The sequence below is a fragment of the Artemia sp. Qi Xiang Cuo genome, chromosome 20 (assembly GCF_049724085.1).
Source record: "Artemia sp. Qi Xiang Cuo chromosome 20, ASM4972408v1, whole genome shotgun sequence".
NCBI lineage: Eukaryota > Metazoa > Arthropoda > Branchiopoda > Anostraca > Artemiidae > Artemia > Artemia sp. Qi Xiang Cuo.
In genome coordinates, this window is record NC_142813.1 from 39,263,980 (window position 1) to 39,288,695 (window position 24,716).

The 24,716-nt window shown below is 36.4% G+C and overlaps 1 pseudogene across 1 annotated transcript in view; it reads right to left on the reverse strand.

Moving 5' to 3' along the window:
• The window catches only part of LOC148940178 (NFX1-type zinc finger-containing protein 1-like), a 171,224-nt pseudogene extending 168,636 nt beyond the window's left edge, over window positions 1–2,588 (reverse strand). Inside the window, exon 1 of the transcript XR_016143460.1 lies at window positions 2,456–2,588. The product of XR_016143460.1 is annotated as an NFX1-type zinc finger-containing protein 1-like (transcript). The remainder of the gene's footprint in view (window positions 1–2,455) is intronic.
• Window positions 2,589–24,716: the final 22,128 nt, after the last annotated feature.

The window sequence follows — 24,716 nt, forward strand, 5'->3', positions numbered from 1 at the left end:
TCATTTTCTTCATGTCTTCACGATTTTGTGTTTTATCATGATGAGCCAGTGTGGTCTCAGAAATTATTTTCCTTCCGAAGTGGTCGACCACTGAATATTTAACTTTTTTAACAAAACTAGTATTAACATATTACACCTCCATCTATTATGGTTGTTGGTTAGTTCTTATCAGCGACATTCACAATGAACCGCACGAGAGATGAGGGGGGGGAGGCTCCGGCATAGTGTGCAATAATCTGGAAAATTAAAAGTTTGTCCGTCACTTCTTACTATATTAAAAAAAAAAAAAATCGTGTGTTCATTTTCAATTCATAAAAAGGATTAAACCTATATTGGAGGAGGATCATCTTCCATAGAAAATATCTTTACATATTACTGGTGGACCTGCTTTCCCATGTTTGTCACTTTGTCCACTACTTCCAAATCAAAGGAGGCTAGGGAGTAAGACCTCCATCAACAAATTGATTTAAGGAACCTCCCCGGGAAAAGGTGAAAAGTTAAGTCAACGGCGTGCCCCCAGGGGGGGGGGGAGGTTAGGGGTTTTGTGCCCCACCCCCCAAAAAAAATTGTTTGGCTCGTAAAAACGTAACAAAAATGGATATAAACAAATTGGTACTCCTGTACTAAACGGACTCTTTTATTTAGTGCTAGTTTGGTTAATGCTAATGAAATAAAATAAAATAAGATGAATATATAATAGTTTGGACACAAATTTGAACAATATATTTGCACATTAGGGGGAGGGGCAAAGCATACCATATATTAAATACGTAACCTAACCTGGGTACTTTTTCCACCCCCTAAACCCCAAAAAACAACAGTTTAAATACAGTTCTTGCCTTTGTCTATATCCCAGAAGGCAGCGTAAACCTGTTTTTCATCACGCGTCTCCGTCTATTTCGTGACTGGTTTGCATTGTCGTATATAAAAGAGTCCGTTTAGTACAGGAGTACCAACAAATTTTTTATACGTTTTTTGAGGTTTTTTTGTGCAAACCTACCCCCCTCCCGAAAAAAATCTATTTGAGTAAAACTCCCTCCGCAAAAAATACCGGGTACGGCCTCGGGTAAGTCTAAAAATTCTTGAACACAAAAGATCACATTGAGAGGCGCTCCTCTTTCCCAGAATGATCCACTGACATAATAGGCCAGTAAAAGTGCGGTTTGACCGGGACAAAATTGCAACAAAAGGTTTTTGTACACCAAAATGTTCAGAAAAAATCGCTGAACAACATATCCAAAATCCGCTAAAATCGTCATTAATAACCATTTGCAGAATAACACAAAACTTGTATCTTGTATTACCGTAAATATTAAGTGTATAAACGATCTTTTGTTTAACTTTATAGTACTTTCTATATAAAGATAAATGACAATATTTGATGCTTAGAGTATAAAGAACCAATGAATTTAATAGTCAAACATTGCTCTCCCTTCGATGCCTTTTTTTATTATTTTTAATAAAATAATAATAATTTAGGTCGTAAATTATTTTTAGCCCCTCCCCCCCCCCGCCCCCTAGATATGTCCATTCCTTCGATATATTTTCCCCGGGGGGGGGGGGGGTTGGTTCGGTTGGGCGGGGGGGCTAAGATTAATTTCCGACTGTTCACGGCGTTCCCGACGATTCATTTCCGATAATGATTATTATATTCGTAATCAGCATAAAAAAGGCATCGAATGGTATATTCACTTTAATTGTTACTCAATAATATGATTTGGTAAAAATTTACCGCCAAAAGTAGCTAATGTAGAATTTTACCCAAAATATCTTCCCGGGACAAACTTTAGCCTTTAGACCCATCCCTTAAAGTTTCCTTTTCCTAACCTAACCCCTTTCCAAGATAGCCAAATGCAGCTAATTTTATCACACCGTCATACTTCAAAATATGCAGGAAAACTGTAGTACACATTGCGCGCGCCGCCCCCCGCTCCTTTCACCCCCCCCCCCGGGGCTTAAGGAGGGGGGGCCGCTGCCCCCCCTCGTCCAAACAATTGAACTTAGATAGTTATTAAACTTCTTAGTTTTGTTAATAATCAGATTTTAAAAATACTTAAAAATCTAGACTGCCCCCCCTCCGAGTCACGCTGATGCCTCATGATGCTTAAGCCCAGGCCCCCCCAATCATGACCACCGAAAGACCCGAAATGATATATTTTAACATATATTCTTCAAATCGTCTATCTTTTTAAAAAAAATTTACAGGTAATTTTATTCAAATGTTAATAAACACGAACCAGAAAAAAACGTGACTGTGGTATTATGGATTTGTACATATATAAGGAGTGTATATATAGGTGAAAATGAAAGGGGGGGGGTAAAGGGGAGTAGATGTTAATTCAAAATTTTCCCTGTGCAATTATTATGCATATTCTGAATTTATTGTTTAAAAGATGTCCTTCTCTGATCTATAGGCTTAAAAATAAGCTTGTATCTACTTAGCGCAATAACTTACCAAGTTAGTAAAAACCTCTTTCCTCAACTGTTTACGAAACAAAGTAAAATTTAAACAAATCATATATGCTCTATGCTCTTACCCAATTCATACATGTTCAATTTTCTCCTAGTAACTCTTCTGCGCTTTGAAATGAACTAAAACTGTAAAGTAATGAAATCTGATAAACTTTTACAAGTTGCAACGACGCGCTCGAGAGAAACATTACACTTCGCTGATGTTCGCACACAATGGGCCAAACTAGAAACTACAAGTTTTGCGACATAATTGACCTAAAACTTCAAATAAAGAAGATTAAATTTTACCTCGACCAAGATGGGGTAGGGAAATTTCAAAGAGAGAGTCTGAAAAAAAATCTTCTAAAAATGTAAATAATGATCCTTATAATTTGAAATTTGGCCCTTTTTAAAAAATTCATATTGTTAATATATAATTGTAAGGTTTCTAAAATTATTTTAAAATTGTTCCAAAAGTGAGCTGTGTGGTCATTTGGGGGGAGGGAGGGGGCGGGCTATAGCCATAGCACAACCCTGATTTTAAGAGGAGCCCCAATTCAGCTGTCACAATTTCTGTCAATTTGATTGAACTGTGAAAAAAAAAATTGTGTAAAAAAGTTTTCTAATTTAATACAAACCCATTTATAATATATATATTATTTACATCAATATATGGTACTTATGCATTATATCTTAAACACGAAAGAAGTCAAGATTGATTAATGCTAATTAAATACAATAGTAGTACAATAAAATACTAAAGAAAAAAAATTAGTCTCTATTTTTGAACTTTAGGGGGGGGGGGTAAAGAATATAATAAAATAAAAAAGAACCATACACTCGTTAAAATTTGTCCACCAAAAACACAAAAAATAAAATTTTAAAAATTTTAAAAACAATGAGAATAACGCTGTGAGATCCATTTCTCTATTGCAAATACCCGTTTGACTGTTTTCCTTTAGTGTTTCCCGATACAGCATATAGCGGTGTGTAAGATAAAATGCATAAGTACCTCATATTGTGGGCTTCATTCCCAAGCACATTTATTTATTATTCTTCTTTCATATATCGCGGCACATTTTAATTGACTAGTTTTTACAGACACGTTAAACAAATTTCATGTCAATCAATTAAATAAAAATGAAAAAGTTTATTCACCTGAAATAAAGGAAAACCCTTGTGCACCCCTCCGGTTAGTGTCAGGGGGGGGGGGCGGAACGGGGCAACGTTGAAAATGAAAGAAGCAATAAGCTAACACTAACACAAAACATAAACAGATTTGTCCCCCACTTTCGGCCAGGAGGGGGCTGGCGCCGTGTCCTGCCCCCGGGTGGGCGCCCATGGGAACAACATTAAAACTTAAAACGAACAGAAATTATTACGTATATAAAGGGGGTTGCCCCCTCCTTAACTCCTCACTCTTTACGCTAAAGTTTTTTATTATTAAAAAAAACGTCTTATTGTTCTCATTAAAGGCCCGGGTGTTTCAGGAGTCATTATTAAAGAATTGGGACACAATTCAAACTTAGTGTAAAGAGCGAGGTGTCAAGGACGGACAACCCCCTTTATATCCGTAATAATTTCTGTTGGTTTTGAATTTTAATGTTGCTCCTTACTTTCAGTTGAAAAACTTGTTTTTTATTTAATTTCTGATCCTTTTTTAAGTAATGGTAGGAAATCTGGCCCTACCTCCACGGAGAAACCCCCTCTTCGCGGAAACCCCCTCTTCGTGGAAACCTCCTCTGGACCTCTAGAAAATTCAATCCCGGTGACAATTTACCCCGGACTATTAGTCTCAACCACTCTGCGCGTGAAATTGAGAATGAAAAGAGAAAGCAAGACATATAAAAAGAATTTTGTATAAGAATTCTGGAACAGTCCGCCCAGTTTTTAAGTTCCCCTTAATAGTTAAATCACATTAAAAGTCCCTCACCATGTAAATTGCCCCCGTGGAAAAAAAAACCGCCGAAAATTCCCCCCCCCCACCCTAAAATTTCTGCATAAATCCCAAAACCCACTACGCTGCGAAACCACGGGAAAACTTTTATAACTAAAAGCCCTTGCCCCGGGGGGTGTAGGTTTCAGGGACGTAGCCTGTATTTTTTTAAGGGGGGGGGGGGCGCAAAACCGGGTAATCCTCAAACAAAATTTGGGGGAGAGGGGGGGCAAAAGCGGGTGAGCCCAGAAACACTCCTGGAGACTACGCTAGGGGGCACGCGCCCCTTCGACCCCCTTACTTGACCCATCACTGCTGGAGAGGGGGGTCATTTTATACCCAAATGCATAGCTATTTGGCCTTTCAACTATGATGAACAAAATGGCTATCTCAAAATTTTAATCGGACGATTTTGGGGAAAAAGGGGAGGGGGAGGGGGCCTAGCTGCCCACCAATTTTATGGTCTATTAATAAGGGCCATAGTACTTTTAATTTCTGTTCGTATGAGCCCTCTCCCGATATTCTAGGACCACTGGGTCGATACAATCACCCCTGGGAAAAAAAAAGAAGAAACAACCACCCAAACTAAACACGGACCCTTAATATTTATACTGGCAAAAAAAAAACAAATTTTTTTTAAATATATGCGTTAAAAATTGCATTATGGTTATATTATACGCTGAATCTGATGGTGTTATTTTAATTGCGATCACTTGATTTTTAGGGGCTGTTTTCTACTTTTCTTGAAAATCAGGTAAATGTTCTTAGGTTCGTAACCTTTGATGCGTAAGATTAAACTTAATGAAATGCTTATATTTGAAGTCAGCATAAAAAGCCGATTCTTTTGATATATCTATTGATATCAAAGTTTTGTTTTTTAGAGTTTCGGTTGCTATTGAGCCGGGTCGCTCCTTGCTTACAGTTTGTAACCACGAACTGTTTGATTGACGCAGAATCAGCAATAAAATAATACATTTAGGTTAAGTGATTATGGAGGCTGTAAGACTGTATACATCTCTGTCCGTCTCCCCTCTGCAATACTGTATCCGGGGGGTTTAGGGGGTTTAACCCCCTTCCCCACCATATTTGTCTGAATCTTCAACAATTTACCCAAATTACTACAAACCTAGTTTACTATGTTGTTCAATCGGTTTGTATCCCCCCCCCCGAAAAGAAATCCTTCTTTATACCATCGTCAGAAAATCACTACTAGATACGGCACGGTCCGTTTATACTACGACTGCTGGTACTAACACCTCATGGCAGCACCAAGTCGCCTGAGGCTAACACATCTACGCCAGGTCCTCCTCCAGTCCAGTCTCTTTTACACCCCCCTGGTTACACCTCTCAGGACGGTCCCAGGTCCTTCAAACCTTTATTTATGATTTCCTCACACACCAGACGAGGAGACCTGCTTTCAGTTTAGCCATAGGCGGGTGGACAAAAAAGACAATCTTCGGCACTCTGTCATCCTTCATCCGCCCAACGTGCCATAGCCACCTCAACCTTTCTTTCATTATAGCCCTAGAAAGCGTGATTGAACCACATTTTTCGTACAGCCTACTGTTTGAAATACGATCAGTCAACCGGGTACCCAGAACAATCCGTAAGCAATTTTTCTGGAAAACATCTAACAAATCTTCATCCGCTTTTCGGAGCGCCCCTGCTTCAGAGTCATATTTGACCTCTGTCATCACTGTAGCTTCTAATATTCTAATCTTGTTTTGCAGACTTATTTTCCTATTCATGCAAACTTTTTTTAACTGTGAAAAAAAAACCTGAGTCTTGGCTATTCTACTTTTAACATTTGCTCCCACAGAATTTACTAATAATACTACCAATGTAAGTGAAGCTGCCCACCCGATCAATTTTTTCATTATCCAACGTCACCTCTTCATCTTCACTTATCCTTAGCCTTAGTGACTTAGTATTTTTAACATTAATTTTCAAACCAATTCTAGCACCCTGAACTCGCAAAACCTCTAAAACTTCATTAATTTTGCTCACACTTTCATCTAGAATACTTAAATCATCAGCATAATCTAAGTCCAGGATACTTCTTCCTCCCCATTTAATTGCGTGGTCTCCCATTGCCTTTCCTATGCTCCTTAAGACAAAGTCCATCAAAATATTCCAAATAAAGGTTGACAACTCAGGCACTTCTCAATTATTAACCTAAGGGTGAAAATTTGGTCACATCCTTTACCTTTTCTAAAACCGCACTGTTCTTCTCTTAAAACTTTGTCTACAGCATCTCTCAGTTTAAAAAGTATCATATTACTAAGAAATTTTCTACCTAAATAGACCAGACTAAGTCCTCGATAAGTACCACACTCACTCTTATCACATTTCTTATAAAGTTGATCAATTAATGTTTTCAAAAATCGTTAGGTACTTCCCCTTTTTCAAAAATCACATTCATAATGTTATTTCTAACCTCAGAGCCACTATATTTAATAAACTCATTTACCACACTATCAGCACCTGGAGCCTTATTATTTTTTTATTCTTTTATTACTGTCGCTAATTCTTCCTTACAAAACAAATCTTCCCTCACATCCAAGGTATCACCAAATTTTTAATTTTCTTCTATATATTTTAATGCAGCTCGAACTTGGTTTAGCAAATTATAAAAATTTTATGCCACTCTCTCTTCAAATATTTAGTTATCAATAAGTGTGTCCCCGTTCCTATCTTTAACTGTAACAAGTCACGAGTGACTACTCTCTCTCAATTTATTAAAATGACAGTACACTATTTCACGAGCATGCCGTCTAGCTGTATCTTCCAGATCCTTGGCAATTTGATCCATGGCCTCCACTTCACACCTCCTTAGTTCATACTTTAATGATTTCTCGACTTTATTTAAAGTCCTTTTGTTTTCATATGATCTATCAATCAGACAATTCTTGTACAAGCTATTTCTCCTATCTATTAAACATAGAGCTTTTTCACAAATATTCTTAGCGGCAGCCCTAGCTTTCTTCCCTAAGACACCTTCAGCACCTTCACAAATTATTTTTCTAAAATTATTCCAACCATCTTCAACATTATCATCTTTTAAACTCTCAAATTTAGTATTCAACTGTTACTGGAAAATTTCTCTCAAATTATCAGCCTGGAGTCTGTCAACATCATAACTTCACAGCAGGTAGTTACCCTTCCAAAAAATATCAGATTTAAATTAACCCTCGATAGTACTATATGGTGATCTTTACTTTTAAAATCAATAACAGCACTCCTATATATCCTAGTATCTTGTATTGATCCTACCAGTCTACGGTTTACTATAACATAATCAATAAGGTTTGATGTCTTACCATCATGTGAATACCATGTTAACTTATGAGCCATTTTATGACCAAACACCATATTGAATATAACTAGATTGTTATACCTACAAAATTGCAAAAGTCTGTATCTATTACAGTTTTCTTTTCCTACACCAAGTTCACCTAGGTTAGGATACCATCTATTCCTATTTCTACTGACCTGGGCGTTAAAATCTCCCAGTACAAACATCATATTTCTACCTGGGACCTTGTCTATTGGCTCCTTTACCTGTAAGTAAAATTCATCTGAGTCACTAGTATCTCCGTCAGTCGGTTTTACAGGGGCATATACAACTATAAGTGATACCCTAAACTTTTCAGTCATAAAATGAGCCATTAGTACTCTATTATTAATACCTTCTCAGCCTAAACAAGACTTAGCAGCTTCATTATTCATCATGAGCCCTACTCCCTGTCTATGTACCCCATCCTTCCTGCCTGAGTAAAAAAAAATTCTATATCACCTAATTTCATGCTTCCTAACTCTGAGATATAAGTTTCTGAAACTCCTACTCAGTCCAGTTCGAATCGTCTGAATTCGTGTGTCAAACTGTCGATACGATAGTCATTTTTTAAAGTCGTAACATTCCAAGTTCCAATTTTCATGTTCTATAAATCATTGAAATTATTGTGGCCTCAGGAAAAGCAATAATCCCAGATACCAGTGCAGGATGGAGATCATATATCTTCTCAAGTCTACACCGAAGTGCTTAAGCCGGCTTAGCACCAGACAGCAAGGACTTCCTAGGATCTCCAGTATGAATGTCCTCTATAGGAGGACAACTGCGGCAGGGCGTAAGATCCAGGTCTATGGACAACGGCCTCTGCAAAGGGCTGCCTCGACCTTTTTGGGTACCTGCAAGACGAGGGACCTTGCAGTCAACTCTCGTCCTACTTGAGGAGTGGCGCCCCTCGATGAAATTATAGCCTAGTAAACGACACAGCATTCGCACGGGATTCTGACTAATGGATAATTCTTCTGGGATTGGTATGTTTTGACGGGCGTCTTCGGGCTGCTCTTCCTAGCTAATCTATCTATTATGGGCTGCCTCCCCGTAGTAGCATAATATTTGTAGGCATGAATATGTAATGAGTCGGAGGTAATAGGCTTGAGATTGTCTGTGCAGTATTTCGACTCTTGTTAATCGAAGAGCATCGGCAGGTGCGGAAAACTATGTTGTGACCAAGATGGGCCCAGGATTGCACAAAGTCCCCATTCATGGAGGTCCCAGGGACTTCTTGCTGTCCGGTTCTAAGCCGGCTTAAGCACTTCGATGTAGACTTGAGAAGATATATGATCCCTGTCCTGCAATGGTATCCGGGATCATTGCTTTTCCTGAGGTGAAAACAATTTCAATGACTTAAAGAACATGAAAATTGGAACTTGGAATGTTAGGACGTTAAAAAATAACTATCGTATCGACATTTTGACTGACAAATTCAGACGATTCGAACTGGATTTATTATGAGTTTCAGAAACTCATATCCCAGGGGTAGGAAGTATGAGATTAGGTGATATAGAATTTGTTTACTTAGGCAGGAAGGATGGGGTACATAGACAGGGAGTATTGCTCATGATGAATAAGGAAGCTGCTAAGTCTTGTTTAGGCTGGAAAGGTATTAATAATAGAATACTAATTACTCATTTTATGACTAAAAAGTTCAGTGCATCAGTTATAGTAGTATATACCCCTGTCGAACCGACTGACGGAGAGACTAGTGACTCAGATGAATTTTACTTACAGTTACAGGAGATAATAGACAGGGTCCCAGGTAGAAATATGATGTTTTTACTGGGAGATTTTAATGCCCAGGTTGGTAGAAATAGGGATTGATGGTATCCAAGCCTCGGTAAATTTGGTGTTGGAAAAGAAAACAGTAATGGATACAGAATTTTGCAATTTTGTAGGTATAACAATCTAGTTATAACCAATACGGTGTTTTGTAATAAAATGGCTCATAAGTTAACATGGTATTCACGTGATGGTAAGACAGCAAACCTTATTGATTATGTTATTGTAAACCGAAGACGGCAGGATCAATACAAGATACTAGGGTATATAGGAGTGCCGTTATTGATGTTAAAAGTAAATATCACCATCTAGTAGTGTCTAGGGTTAATTTAAAGCTGAAATATTTGAAGTGTAACTACCTTCTGGGACGTTTTGGTGTTGTTAAACTCCAGGATAAGAATTTGAGAGAAAGTTCCCAGTAATAGCTGAATATTAAACTTGAGAGTCTAAAATTTGATAATGTGGAAGATGGTGTTACTAAGTTTAAAAAAATAAATTTTTAAGTTGCTGAAGGTGTCTTAGGGAAGAAAGCTAGAACTGCAGCGCAGAGTATTAGTGAAAAAGCTTTATGTTTAATAGAAAGGAGAAAGGACTTGCACAAGAATTTCCTTAGTGATATATGATATGAAAACAAATGGAATATAAAGAAAGGGAAGAAGGTACCAAAAAATGAACTAAGGAGGTGATAAATGGAGGCCAAGGATAAAATTTCCGAGTATCTTGAACATTCAGCTAGAGGGCATAACAGTCAAATATTACACCGGCATGTTAATAAATTGAGAGGCAGTAGTGAATGAAGATTTGGCCCATTTAAAGATATGAATAGGTCCTCAATTAGTTATAATTAAAAAACTAAAGAGAGATGGGCCGAACATTTTGATACTTTGTTTAACCGAAATAGAGTTGAAGGACTAGAAATAGAGGAAAATGAAAAAGTTTGTGATACATTGGATGTGAAGGAAGATTTGTTTTGTGAGGAGGAATTAGCAACAGTACTAATAGGAATAAAAAATAATAAGGCTCCAAGTGCATATAGGGTGGTAAATGAGTTTCTTAAATATGATGGCTCTGAGGTTAGAAATAAGTTACTGAAGATTATGAATATGATTTTTGAAAAAGGGGAAGTACCTAACGATTTTAGGAAAACATTAATTAATCCACTTTATAAGAAAGGTGATAAAAGTGAGTGTGGTAATTATCGAGGGATCAGTCTGGTTTCTGTAGGTAGTAAATTACTTAGTAATATGATACTGTTTAGACTGAGAGATGCCGTAGACAAAGTTTGAAGAGAAGAATATTGCGGTTTTAGAAAAGGTAGAGGATGTGTCGACCAAATTTTCACTCTTAGGTTAATAATTGAGAAGTGCCTGAGTTTTGAAACGCCTTTGGTCCTCATTTTTATAGATTATGAGCAAGCGTTCGATTCTATTGATAGAAGAGCTTTAGTAAAAGTTTTATCCTTGTATGGTATACCAGACAAATACATTAAAGTGATGAGTGCTATACACGAGAATAACACTGCTGCGGTTAAAGTAGGAAATGAGGTTAGCAGCTGGTTTTGTATCAAATCAGGAGTGAAGCAGGGTTGTGTTCTATCCCCTGTTATATGGATTATTTTGATGGACTTTGTCTTAAGGAGCACAGGAAAGGCAATAGAAAACCACGGACTCAAATGGGGAGGAAAAATTCTACTGGACTAAGATTATGCTTATGATTTAAGCATCCCAGAAGATAGTTTGAGAAAAATGAATGAAATTCTAGAGGTTTTGTGATTTAAGGGTGCTAGAATAGGTTTTATAATTAATGTTAGAAGACTAAGTCACAAAGGCTAGGACTAAGTGAAGATGAAATGTTGAAGTTGGTTAATGAAAAGATTGATCAGGGGGACAGCTTCAATTACATTGGTATTATTATTATTAAAGACGATGGGAGCATTTAATATGTAAAAAGTACAATAGCCAAGGCTCAGGGTGTTTTTTTTTTGCAGTTAAAAAAAGAATGGAAGTATAGGAAGATAAGTCTGCAAACAAAGATTAGAAGATTAGAAGCTACAGTGATGACAGTGGTCAAATATGGCTCTGAAGCATGGGCGCTCCGAAAAGTGCATGAAGATTTGTTAGATGTTTTGCAAAGAAATCGCTTAAAGATTGTTCTGGGTACCCGACTGACTGACCGTATTTCAAACAATAGGCTATACGAAAAATGTGGTTCAATACCGCTCTCTAGGGATATAATGAAAGAAAGGTTGAGGTGGCTAGGGCACGTTGTGCGGATGAAGGATGACGATTGCCGAAAATTGTTCTTTTCGGCCAACCCTCTAGGGCTAAACGGAAAACCGGCCGTCCTCGTCTGGGGTGGGAGGACGTCATAAAGAAAGATATAAAGGACCTGGGAACTTCATGGGCTGGTGTAAAAAGGGATGCTTTTAATAGATTGGGAGGGAGGAGGAGCGTGCGTAGCTGTGTTGGCCTCAGGCGGCTTGGTGCTGCAGTGACTTTTTAGTAGTAGTAGTTTCATTCAAAATGGTTATTTCATGAATTTTGTTTCTGGATTTGTCTTGAAATTTACAGTCTTGAAGTAAAAAAAAAGGTGGGCATTTCTTGACTGTTTTATTGGTAAGCCACGACTGCCACCAGATATTAGCGCAAAAATGGTGCTACACCACTTGCCGGAGGGCAAGCCTTTCTGGTGCCAATTATTGTAATGAAATGCCTGCTGTTACCACTATTGTTCCGTAAATATAGAATATGTTAATACCCTATTACGGTATACCTTGTTCCGGGGTATAATAACGTAATCGAACGGTCGCAAGGGTGCCCAGCCTGGGTCCCCACTGATAACTCTAGCTATCTCTTTGGAGGGTCCAGGGGCCCCATTGTCGATATGGTAATGACGGTATTTATCGTAACTCTTTCCTGCCCTGTCTGGGTTCTTTGAAAAATAGTCTACACAGCTTTAGAAAATAGCTTACTTATAATCTTCCAAAAAAGTGCACCAAAAACATAGAGAGAACTCCCCACCCGGGGTCTGAAAGTTAATGTACTACTTACATACTGGTTCTATTCAACGAACTTTGCATTGGCGTTGACATTTGCTTAGACTGTGCCAATACGCTAAATTCACATTAAAGTCTCTGTCCTCTTGTGCTTAGTTTTTTCTTTCAATGGCCAAGACCCGGACGACAAAAATATAAATTAGCTTAAAAGATTATTTATTGCGAACTAATCTAGATTAGAAGCGATATTTTAGCTTATTTTTTAAAATTACATTATTGGAAAATAATTAAATAAAAGAAAACGGTTAATTTATCTTAAAAGAAAAAAAAAACAAGGGGTGGAACACCAACACCTCCCCTCGGTAGATAAATGACCACCCATGTGCCACGCTGGTCCACCCTTACAAATATAAACACTGAACTTCAACTCCAACTTCAACAAAATTCATATGCCTTCTTTCTTCCGCCGCTTGGCTCAGGATCTGTCGTCATCCACACGTCTCTACTGTAGAACCACCATGATCCCTATCGTATGGCATCCGCATGAGGTTTTGAAAATTGGAGTCCACCAGATTAGCAGAAAACAATCAAGCTTATCAGAATTAAATAAAAAAAACTGAAAGTAAGGAACGACGTTAAAACGTAAAACGATCAGAAATTATTCCGTGCATGAAAGGGGCTGGGCCCTCCTCAACGCCTCGCTCTGTTCTCGACATTTTTTATGTTTGATTAATTAGAGATGGTTGAGAAAGCAACCAGGGATCTGAAAGAGAGCGGCGAAGAGGCGGAGACAGCACATTAAAGTAACGGACTACGTTATGTTCATTTTAAGTTTAACGTCGTTCCTTACTTTCAGTTAAAAAAACTTTTTTTTTATTTAATTTTTTAAAGTTTTTGAATTAATGCATGTTTTGATTTTGGCTCACCGTACATGAATAATTAAAAAAAAATTTTCATATCAATTTTAATTTTATTTGGTTAAATGGCTTTCTCGAAACCTGTTTAATTTTATTTATGAACGTTTTTATTAGTAATAAATATACGTAACTTACGAATTAACTTACATAACGAACTTCTATATTCATATATTTTTAATACATATATTAGAGGGTTCGCCCTCTAGTCAATACCAAGGACTCCAGGTTAGAGAGGCAAAATCTCGGTAACAGGGTCACAACTGGCCAACCAGTTGTCCATTGATTAAGTTGTCCATCATTCATGGCTCCCCAAAGGGGATCCTACCCCCAAAAAGAGATTAAATCTCCTTTAGAGTTGATAGGACTAATCTCAGATTCCTTCCCAAGTTTTTCTAATCCACACCGACATTTTTTTTTCTCCCAACCTTTCCCCAACCTGTTGTAGGTCATTCAACTGTATTTTGTGATCATCCTGTTTTTTACCCACTGGTCTTAGACCTCTTTGTCCCCCCTAAAATTTATTTTATTTATGTTAGCTAGGCACAGCCCAACTAATTTTAAATTTGTTCTCCCTATTATTTATTTATTTGTGTTAGCTAGGCACAGCCTATCTAATTTTAATTTTGTTCCCCCTCTTATTTATTTATATGTGTTAGCTAGACACAGCCCATCTAATTTTAAATTTTCAACATATATTTTTTTTTTCAAAATCATGACATGCCGTCCGTATTCCCGTTATCTGTCCCCGGTCTTGATTTTATTTTAAAATCGCATTCTTGTAATCCTAGGGCCCATCGTGCCAATCGTAAGTTATCTGACTTCATTATATTTAGCCATCTCAATGGGTTTTGTTACGTCATTATTTTATACTGTCTTCCAGATACATAATAGTCGATGTTTTTGACCACATATACTGGTGCAAGACATACTTTTTCAATTGTACGATAATTTAGTTCTGATTTTGACAATTTTCTGGATATGAATTTATTGGATGTTCCCCATCCTCAAAATCTTGAGATTAATTGCCCCTAATCCATAATCTGAGCTGTCAGTTTTCAGCACAAATGGCAAGGAAGAATCTGGATTTCTCAGTATTCTTACGCTACAAAGAGCGGCTTTAAGTTTAACAAATGCATTTTGTTCAATTTCCGTCCATTTTACGGGGTCTAAGACACCCTTTTTTGTTAACTCCGTCAAAGGTGTAGCAATTCTTGCAAAATTTTGTATAAAGCTTTGGTAATATTCCGCCAATCCCAAAAATGAACGTACTTTTTTCTTTGTATTTGGGACCGCTGCGTTTGTAATTTTTTCCATTTTTTCCCTTAATGGGGTTATGATAAAGGTCCCTATTTTGTGTCCCAGGTATTCCGTCTCTGACTGAACCAATCTACATTTTTTACATTCAAAGTTAATCCTGCTCTCCTCAGTCTGGTCAACACTTGTTTGATATGGGTTATACGTTCACTAAACGAGTTTCAAAATGCTATAATGTCATGCAAGTAGGCTCTTGTATATGGTAAAGATTTTAAGATACAATCTACTAGTCTTTGGAATGTTGCTGGTGCCCCTTTTAGTCGAAAAGGCATACACCTAAACTGCTGTAGCTCAAAACGCGTAACAAGAGCACTTTGTTTTGCATCTTATCGATGCCTTCTAAATTGCCAATACCAATTTCTCAAGTGAAGAATAGATATAAATTATGCGGAGCATATTCATTTCGGAATGTCGTTCATTTTGGGTATTGGAGGCTCATCTGATGTGGGAATATGACTTAATTTTCTATAGTCTACGCAAAATCTAATGGAGCTATACTTATTCGGAATTAATATGACTGGCGCTGTATATTCTGAGTTTGATGGTTCTATAACCCCTAAATCGAACAGTCAAGCACTCTCTTTATCCATGTCTTGCCGTTGAGGTTCTGGTCTTCGGTCAGGGTATTGTTTTATTGGTTTGTTTTCTTTTACTGTTCTTTTATTTACAACATCCTCCTTTTTTACGATTCGGTTTGTTAATACGTCCTAAAATTCTGTGAATGAAGTTTTGAATTGTTATTTCTGATATGGGCTCAGATGCGTTTCTCACAGAACTCTTTCAATGTCAGTTATATGTGTTTCCGCAAGGTCTTGTGTAACCAAAAGAACTTTCCTCGTCATTTTATGAGGTCAAAATAATGAGGCAGCGCTTCTGCGGACCTTTGTGGCTTACCTGTTCATTCTCTTTTTTAAATTTAATAAATAAATTAAAATGTTGAGCTTCATACTTTTTTATTTTTAAATCTAATTCTATCATAGAATTTACATTATTAGATTTCTTTTTCAACTCAAATAGTCATTTCCATCTTAGTTACAATTGATTATTTCCGTCCGGTTGCAAGATGAGGACTTCATCCCCTTCCGCGAATTCGGGCATGTGGGCGACTTTATCGTACCAGATTTTTGTTTTTTCTGCATAGTCCCCCTGTGCTTGCTTGGAGATTTCAAGGTATCAATGCCGTTTTTATCGCAGTGATAGCAAGTGTGTTATCACTGTTTCTTCATTTTTCTCATCATTCTCCCATGACTCGTTTAAAATATCTAACACCCCCTTCGGGTTTGTCCCATATAGTAATTCAAATGCAGAGAACCCTGTAGTTAGGTGTAGAGTTTCCCCATATGCAAAAGGGACATAAAAAAGCATTTTGTCCCGTTGATTTACATCATCTCTTACACAACTTCTCAACTTAATAAGTAGGGTTCAGTTAAATCTTTCTGTCATTCCATTTGTCTGAGGATGGAATGAAGGAGTTAATACTTGCTTAAATCTGAGGACTTTTGTATAATTTTCGAATTTTTATATTTATAAAATTGGTTCAATGATCTGTTAAAATTTCTTTTGTGATTACGTGACGTGAGACATGTTTCTCTAATTCGTATGTGATTTTTGGTGATCTTAGTGTTCGCAGTGGGAGAGCTTCTGGGTATCTTGTAGCCAGATCATTAATAACAAAAATGAATCTGTTTCCTGCGCGAGATTTCGGGAGTGGACCTACAATGTCCATTTAAATTCTCTCAAAGGGTTTACCGAAAATGGTCATTTTTTTCTGTTGAAATTTTTCATTTGTTTTTTTTTTGTATGCGACTAAATTTCAATCTTTTCATATTTTAAAAAATTTTAAAATATACTGTCTCCGTACTTTCCACCAAAAACGCTGCAAGATAATATTTTTTGGTATTTTGGATCACTCGTGTCCCCCGTTGGACTTGAGTGAGCCAATTTTATTACCGCTTTTTTCAGTTCATGCGGTACCAAAAATTGTAATTTTTTAGGGTTCTCACCAGTCTCCACTATTTTGTAAAGTAGCTTTCCATTACTGGAAAACAATTTAGATTGCGGATGTTTTCTTCTCCTTAGTGCCAGTTTTATTTTTCTGCAGTCTCTATCATTTATTTGCAATTCTGCGAATTTTTCGGAGGTTACACAGACTTTGACTTTTTCTGGCTCTTTTTCTACGGTCAATAATTCCTCTTGTTTCTGGTTATATTCCTTTTTGTCCTTAATTTTTTGGCTTTTAGTTTTTCTCAGTTTTTAATTCTTTATAAACATCTCTTCGTTAAATTGAAATTGGTTTTGTATATTTTGATCATCATTTTCAAAAGTGGTTGGCTCAGCCTCCCTTTTCTTTTTTTCTTGGTCTCGTGTCACTGCATTTACTTTTTTAGTCATGGAGGTTGCTTTTAGTGCAAGAAAGTTTGCGATATTGCCGAAGTCTCCCCCTAGTAAAACGTCTACTGCAAGAGTAGGTACAACACCTACTTTTAATTCCTTTTTAACCGTCTTTCCTTCTTTATTGGCGATTACTGTTGTGACCTGAGCCGTCGGATATTTATGTTTTTCTCCATAGTAGCTTATCGCTACCACTTTATATTCATATCTTATGTGAGTTTTCTCTATTTAATCTTTCCGATCATAGGTTTTGTCGCTGCAAGAAACCTTGTATTCCACCGATTTACCATTTAATTCACAACATACTGTGTATCACAACGGCTAGTAATGAGAGCGGCGTTCGGTCGACTTTAAACTAATTTTGCGGCAAGTCTTTATTTCGTCAACCTCAAAGTCGGAGCTTTTCATTCTCTTGTGGGGTAGTATTTCAATTTTCCTGATGAGAAATCAAGCAGGGATTGCAATATCCCCGAATTTTGGGGTATTTCCCCGAAAAAAAAAATTGGTTCTCCAAATCCCCGAAAATCACGCAATCACGGTGCCACCCCTAGCGATTTATCACCAGTGACTTTCCCTGCCAAATATTACTTTGCATACCATAATTCTTCAATTCTCTCTTGTTCATTAATTTTCGCCTCTTTTGTTACTTTGCATAAAAACCAGACAGATGCAATATGCAATTACAAATATTATAATATACACAGTTCTTAATATGTAGAAAAAAAAAAGTATTGTCTTTATGAAATGAGTTTAAATCATTTCGAATGCAGTATACCAATCGCTATTTATTAAATCATTCGTAGTCAAGTATTTCATTTTCGAGTTGAATAGAAGTTTATAGAACGCATTCACTACTACACAGTAGTAGAAAGGCCTCAGGAGAGCGTTACCCTACAAAATATATGGGCATAGAGTCCCTAGGGAGATGGTTTTCTCACTGAGAATAAAAAAACGGAATTTTTCTCAATTTAAAAAAAAGTAATTTTATAAAATTTATTGATGTTTAGTTGAATGCTATTTTTGTTTTTAAATTTATTTTATTTTTTAAATGTATGTAAAAATAAATTTATGTCAGGTTTATGTGTTTTGTCAGTGAGAATGGAAAAACAGTATTTTTCTCACTTTGATGGATGTCAACAGCAATCTATGTCTGTGTTATGGTTTTTGTCAGTGAGAATGGAAAAACAGGTATTTTTTCACTTTGATTGATGTTTTCTTGATTATTGATTACTGTCTGACGGGTGATGTCAAGATTCTTTGATTTATCATGAAAAAGGAATGGGTAAATTATTTTAATATCTTTGATTTATTTCCAAGATAATTGTTTACGGGGCAAAGTTTATTAATATCTTTGGAGTTCGACCAGTAGAATTGTTTCCGGGGCGAAGTTTTTTAATGTCTGACAGATGATGTCATGGTTGATTGATTTGTCAAGAAAGGGAAATTAATTTGTTGTTTCTAAGGGGAATTATTGATTCACGAAAGGGTTTACAAGTAATTTCAAATGTGACAGCGCGGGGATGCCAAAAACAAAAGGAACACGCAGAAATTACGTTTAGGGGTTATTTGGGCGAAACCGTTTTAGGCATTTTAGGGAATTATTTCGGCAAAACAGTTAGAGACATTTTAAAAGATGATTTTAGAAGAGAAATTGAGGGTGAAACTCTGTGGTCGTTATAATACACAAGTTCTATTTGAACAGTGTCGTAAGGTCCTCTACTCCAACCCCAAAGGGCTCCACTCCCTCTACCCCCCCCCCAACGGTAACGATACCCCTACCCCACCCCCCAACGCCGCCCCCCGGACCCCACCGGTACCCCGGCTCCCCAACGGTCCCTCGCCCAAAAGGGGCCCCCCTCCCCCCCAACGCCCCTGAGCCCCCCAATTTTTTATAATTTTTTATGGATTTATTATATCTCTTCAGAACAACCCATTTTACATGTTGAAGTACCCCTCCTTTTTACCCATAACTTTACTATACTGCTTTTTGAATGCTCCAACACCAAGCAATATTTTTAAAAGACATTTTCAGAACAAGTTCTTTCTCAATGTATCTCCTAAACACATTTTACAAAATGAAGTACCCATCCTTTACACCCACAACTTTACTTTACAGTGCTCACCCAAGTAATTTGTATATCTAATATAAAAAAAAGCATAATAGGTATATGCTACTATTATGTTATAAATATGAGGTAGATTTATATCTAAATATTCAAGCAGATCACAAAGCCTCCTAGGTATCTTACCATAGCTTACATAAGGTAGTCTATCAGTCGAAGTCACCAGGTCTGCACAACTACCAATAGTGTAGCCTATATATTGTTACTTTCTTGTAGAATCATTAATGTTTACCTTTAAACTGTTTCATGGTTAAAAGATCCTGGTATGACAAAAATCATTGTAACATAAAGGATAGTCATAGTCTAGCCAAGCTCTTTTCAAGAAGCATTCATTAAAAGTATTTTTCAAATAAAATAGCTTTGCTGAACTTGGTTCTGATTTCTGCTTTGCTCGAATATAAAAGGAAAACATTACAATAGAGATGACTAAGATTTTTGGGTTGACTCATAACAGACAATGTCTACAGAACTTGCTGATGAAGAAGCATCCTGAGCATAATTTTCCTGGCCATATCAAGTCTCAGGTAGGTTGTCTAAGTTTTAGGATTGATATGTGACCACCATGGTGCCTGAACTGCATTTGGAACTATGAAAAGCCATCTGTATGACATTGTTGTTGTCTCTATGTATTAGTGGGGTAATGCAATTTCTTTTATATGACATTTTAGTGGATCATATATTAAATAAGAAAAACAAAAAGTATTCTGTATAACTTTATTCCTGTTTCTCTATAATATTTTGATGTTTAAAAATTGTCTATTGTTTTGACTTTATAGTGCTTTGTTTACACACCCCTTCCACGCCCACCATGGCCACACAAACAACCACTCAAATTTGGATACAAACAATTTGTTCAGCGTAAATGCTATCAAGATAGAAATCATGATTATGAGGAGGATACTCACCCTGTGCCCTCAAGTCCAGGGTTTTAAATTTGGACCACGGGTCATATAATTTTATTATAGAAAGTGTTATCTGAGTAAGTAAATAAAGTACTCTTTATATGTTAACTTAACAGTGGTCTTGATCTTTGCTTTAGTCATAAATGTATTGAGGTCAAATCAAACCCCACTTCCCTCCCCCTGGTACCCCCCTCATTCCCCTCACAAGTTTTTTAAATACCTTGTTTTAACCAGGGCTTAAAATTCAGTTAAGTTTTTCGGGTATGATGACAACCCCCCCCCCAAGGCGCGCCGGGGCCGGTGGGTTATTTTTGCACGCGGAGCCGATAACTTTTTTTTTTATATACAGATGTTTCATTTAGAATTAAAACAGGTGTAATTCTAGGTGACATTTAAAGAGCTAGGGCCAGTTTTAATATTAAAAAGTGAGTGAAAGGCAAATAACACCCATTCCAAGCACACCCGGTCTCCAAACAAATCCAATCAATATTTTGAGATAGCCATTTCGTTCAACGTAGTTGAAAAATCTGGAAATTATATCTTTGAGCAGGACACTTCCCCCACAGTCTTCAGGGCTAGGGTTATAAGTTACACCCTGGGGGCATGTATGGTTCTTAAGGATGGAATACTCTTATCAACTTCAGAGGGCCGATTTGAATAGAAATTTAAAATTATAAGTAACTTTTTACCTTAAACCTATCTCGGTAGGTAACCAGCCCCCCCCGCCACCGCGCTCTTTTTCCAAACGGTATCCTATACCAAATTTGAGATAGCGTTGTTTTTAAAAATAGTTCTAAGATCATAAAACGAACACTCCGGTGTCAACACAACCCCCCGCGCCCAGGGGCCGGGGGTGTAAGTTATGCCATAGGGGCATATATGGTTCTTATAGAATGGATTATCGTAAAAATTTAAACTTGGGATAATGTGATGGTTCATTAAATTTTATAGGTAAATTTTTAATAGTAATAATAGTTTGGAGTTACTATAGCCCCCCCCCTCCCCCCCATGATGCCTACCACCCCTCTTATAATAAATGTTTTCGTTCACTTGATTTCAAAATATTTACAATACTAGAAACCGACCAACCCGGGGTCGACACAGCCCCCCGGGGCCGGGGGGCTAAAATATAAATGTTTTTACTGTTATAACTTTAATAAATTAAATAATATTAACATTTTGATAACTAAATATCAGTATATGTATATTAAACTGACAATGCACATTCATTTGTATTTTTTTCAGTAAAGTGCAAATTATGTTCTGGCCTTGGGAAGGTATAGGGGTTTTGAGCCCAACTTATGTTAATTTCTGCTCGTTTTGAGAGTGACTTGGTTATTTATTGTAATTTCAGTTCGTTTTGGGTTTCATTTATTTAATGATGCTGATGTGGTAGTTTCACGCTTGGTAGATTATTTGATTTGATTTTGGATCATTTTTTTTTTAATGGTGTTCTTTACTTTTTTTGAGAAAATTATTTTGTTAAAAAGTTTTTTTAAATTAATTTATTCTAAGGTGTCAAAAATTTAATATTAACAAAGCCCCAGATTAAGTTTTCTCATCTGTTTTTGAGTATTTTTGGTGATAGTTTATGCAGATGTGAGCAATATCAAACTAACAAGAGGCCGAGGCGGTCCCAGCTGGATTTTAATCATTAAACTTCTGGGAAAAGGTGATTTGAGCATTGCACTTCCCACATTTTCTGTCTACCTTGAGAATTTTCAAGGCAATAATAGAAAACATATTGGCTGATAAAACATATTTAGACAAATATTGACATATTGGCTTTCAAACTAATTGTATATATCGGAGACCTTCGAGGAAGATTTGTAAGTAAGTAAAATTTACATATTAACCTGTTTTGTGTATATATTTTTACCAATTATATATAACTGCACTTTTGTATAGCTTGAGTTCCCCTCAGATAAATAACAAATCAAAAACAACAGACAAACCAGGAACAGAAACCCACCTAACTACTACAGTCCTTCCAAGGGAGGATCGTGGCTTGGTGCAAAAAACCCAACTCTCTCCAGTCGGGGATCTCGTCAAGGTGCAATAAAAACAACTCGACTACCAAACACTCCCACTCCAATTCTGTCTCCAGATATTCAGGTACTGTATAACTGTAGAGCAGAGGTTGACAGTTCTTTGAAGCAAATATCCTCTAAAATAGCACTCTTAAGATCAAAGCTTGCCCAGAAATAAAATTTTGACAAGATGCACCACTCTGTAGACAGTTAACTTTTATACCTCAATTCAAGGATTGAAAACATCCAACAAAATTACTCAGACAGTTGTCAACACAGACTAAGTGATAAAAATTGTGAGAGAAGAAGCTTTCTGCCTACAGGAAACAGAGCGACTGAAAACAAACATCATTGTGAAAAACTTGCCAGAGAACAAAAATGTTGATGACCTGTCCAAGGTTAAGAAAATAATAGAACCTGAGCTTGAATAACAGGGGCCTAATATTGTGAAAGTCACCAGGCTCAAAAACAAGAACAGAAGTGAAGCAAACGCTACGTCTAGAGGACAACCATTACTAATTCATCTCCCTGAATCAAAACTACAACTGAAGAGGGACATAGTAAAAAAATCATATGAGAAAAGGCAACGCCTTCAGACCTTCTTTTGAAATGACGTAACTAGACAACTGAAAGTCTCTGAGATCAGTAACCAGACATCAATTAACAACCATAGGACTTCCAGAACTCTCGAAAGATCTGACCCACTAAATAACACCGGACCTATAGCATCTTACCTTACAACCTATCCCATGACATAGGGTTTAAAGAACCTGCTACTAAAGTTCTGGACAATGAAATATGAAAAAACTTTCACACTATGTCTTATCGCTTTAAGAATATTTAAAAAAATTACTAAAGTAGAATTTTGAAAAATGTTGGGTTTGGGAGGAAGAGGATTTCAAAAACCTTGTCCCATTACATAATATGTCTCCTTTAGCCAAGTCTGATATTTCTATCTCTCTATATATTAGTGATTTGTAAATAATTTACAACTTTCTAAAGTAGAATTTTTTGTCGGTGGGGGTAGAGAGCTGTTAAAAAAATCGTTACATTAGATAAATTGTTCTCTAAAATCAATTCTGATGTTTATAGCGCTCTATCAATTAGTGCTTTAGAAATATTTAAAAAGCTTCTAAAGTAGAATTTTAGAAAATTTTGAGTTTGGGGTGAAGGGGGGTTTCAAAAACATCTTTTTAAAAATAATATGTCCTCTAAAGCCGATTCTGATATTTGTAGAGCTCTTTAGAAATCTCTTAGAAGTCTCTTAAAAGTGCTTTAGAAATATCTTAAAAGCTTCTAAAGTAGAATTTTAGAAAATTTTGAGTTTGGGTGGAAGGGGGACTTCAAAAACATCTTCCCATAACATAAATTGTCCTCTAAAGTAAATTCTGATATTTGTAGCGTTCTATCTATGAGTGCTTTAGAAATATTTAAAAACCTTCTAAAGTAGAATTTTTTTGAATTTAGGGGTAGGGAGCTTTTAAAAACATCTTCCCATGATATAACTTGTCCTTTAAAATCAAGTCTGATGTTTATACCGTTCCATCAATTAGTGCTTTAGAAATATTTAAAAAGCTTCGAAAGTAAAATTTTAGAAAATTTTGAGCTTAGGGTAAAGGGGGGTTTCAAAAGCATCTCTTTAAAAATAATATATTCTCTTAATCCGAGTCTGATGTTTGTAGCGCTCTATCAATTAGTGCTTTAGAGATATTTTAAAACCTTCTAAAGTAGAATTTTAGAAAATTTTAAGTTTAGGGTGAAGGGGGACTTCAAAAACATCTTCTAATAACATAATTTGTCCTCTAAAATCAATTCTGATATTCGTAGCGTTCTATCTATGAGTGCTTTATAAATACTTAAAAAGCTTCTAAAGTAGAATTTTTTGAATTTGGAGTAGGGGGCTTTTAAAAACATCTTCCCATGATATAACTTGTCCTTTAAAATAAATTCTGATGTTTATAGTGCTCCATCAATTAGTGCTTTAGAAATATTTAAAAAGCTTCTAAAGTAGAATTTTAGAAAATTTTGAGTTTGGGGTGAAGGGGGGTTTCAAAAACATCTTTTTAAAAATAATATGTCCTCTAAAGCCGATTCTGATATTTGTAGAGCTCTATCTATTAGTGCTTTAGAGATATCTTAAAAGCTTCTAAAGTAGAATTTTAGAAAATTTTGAGTTTGGGGGGACGGGGGACTTCAAACACATCGTCACATAACATAATTTGTCCTCTAAAATAGATTCTTATATTTGTAGACAACTATATATTATTTATTTAGAAATCCTTAACAAGCTTCTCAATTATAATTTTTTTACGTTGGGGGGAGTAGGGGCTATTGAAATTTATGGCACAATATAGACCAACTCATATAAACTAAAAGTTTAGTTCTATAGCTTTCTGTCACTTTTTGATGTAGAAATAGTAAAAAGCAATCGAAAATATAATTTTAGAAAAATTTTTAGTGTAGGTTGAAGGGGGATTTCAAAAACATCTTCTCATAACATAATTTGTCCTCTAAAGTCAATTCTGATATTCG